At 44.4% G+C, this 1,760-nt stretch overlaps 1 pseudogene; it reads left to right on the forward strand.

Moving 5' to 3' along the window:
* The first annotated feature begins 357 nt into the window (after window positions 1-357).
* On the forward strand, window positions 358-1,199 carry LOC131819393 (small ribosomal subunit protein uS2-like; annotated as a pseudogene).
* The last annotated feature ends 561 nt before the right edge of the window (window positions 1,200-1,760 follow it).

Genomic DNA, 1,760 nt, shown 5'->3' on the forward strand with positions numbered 1-1,760 from the left:
AGTAGATACTCAATGTCAGTGGGAAGTGAACAAGGAAGAAAAGCCTGAGAAACGAGAAACAGCACAAAAACTCATTAAATGCACTGGCAAATGCAACGAACTAGTAGTGCTTATGTTAAAACGCCACTTTTTGTTTTAAGAGTAAAAAAATATAATCTGTGAAAATGAACAATGTAGAAAATGAAGTTAAAGGAGGAATAATATTACAAAGTGACAAAAACAGGCTTTTTAATCAAACAACTAAAATAGACAAGCCTCTAGCAAGATTTTAAAACAGGGTCTTTCCACATTACCCAGAGAGAGGTCCATACAGTGTTGTTCTGTGTTCCTGTCATAACTTAAAAGGAAACTTTCACAATGCTCCTTGCAGCAGAAACCTACCTAGGTGGCCCCAACCTTGACTTCCAAAAGGAACAGTCCATCTACAAAAGGAAAAGTGATAGCATCTCTGTCACGAATCTGATGAGAAGCTGAGAGAAGCTTCTGCTGGCAGCTTGCACCATTGTTGCCATTGAAAACCCAGCTGATGTCAGGGTCATGTGGTCTAGGAACACTGGCCAGCAAGCTGTGCTGAAATTTGCTGCTCCTCCTGGAGCCACTCCCGTTGCTGGCCACTTCACTCCTGGAACATTCACTAACCAGATCCAGGCAGCTTTCTACGATTCCAGCCTTCTGGTGGTTATAGATCCTGGGGCTGACCACCGGCCTCTCACAGCGATGTGTTATGTTAACCTGGCCACTGTTGCTCTGTGTAACACTGACTCTCCCCTGTGCTGGGGGGACATCACCATCCCTTACAACAAGAAGAGAGCTCACTCTGCAGGTCTGATGTGGTGGGTGTTGACCCCGGGGAAGTTCTGAGCATGCGTGGCACCATTTCCCGGGAACACCCGTAGGAGGTCGTGCCTGATCTCTACTTCTAGAAAGATCCTAAAGAGATTGAAAAGGGAGAGCTGGCTCCTGCTAAAAACGCTGTGATCAAGAAGGAATTTCAGGGTGAGTGGACTGCCCCAGGTCCTGCATTCACTGCCACTGAACCTGAAGTTGCAGACTTGTCTAAGGGTGGGCAGGTGTGCTCTGTGTCTATTCAGCAGCTCCCCACTGAAGACTGGAGCCCTCAGCCTGCTGCTGGAGATGGGTCAGCAACTCCCACTGCTCAGGCTGCTGAGTGGGTAGGAGCAACCACTGAGTGGTCCTAAGCTGTTCTTCCACAAAGGCAAACACGATGCAAAGAAAGCTGATGGAAAAGAAACAGTTTCTTAAGAAGGGGGACAGAAAAAAAAATAACAATGATAGGAATAGAAACAAACATACAGTTGAGGTCTGTTTTAATGAGGGAAATAAAATAATAAAATAAAATAAAATAAAATTTGGGCACTTGGGTGGCTCAGTCAGATAAGCATCTGACTCTTGATCTCAGCTCAGGTCTTGATCTCAGGGTCATGAGTCCAAACCTCAAATACCAAAAGTATTTAGACCTATTGGGAACACATCAAACATGTGAAAACTTTGTGGAGAAAAGTACAAAGCATGACCAGAGGTGGGTTTTGTTTTGTTGTAATACATGGATAAATCATATACAAGCTTAGGGATGTTCAGTGTAATAAAGATACTGGTTCTCTGTCAATTTATAAACTGAATTTCATCCCAACAGGGTTTCTCAAGGAACTTTCCAAGTGGTGGTTTCAGATGGGGGTGGAGCTCCAGCTGTCAAACCCTCGTTGGAAGCAAAAGGAAGAGGAAAGATGTGAAACAGAAGG

Source organism: Mustela lutreola, chromosome 17 (assembly GCF_030435805.1).
Source record: "Mustela lutreola isolate mMusLut2 chromosome 17, mMusLut2.pri, whole genome shotgun sequence".
Taxonomy (NCBI): Eukaryota; Metazoa; Chordata; class Mammalia; order Carnivora; family Mustelidae; genus Mustela; species Mustela lutreola.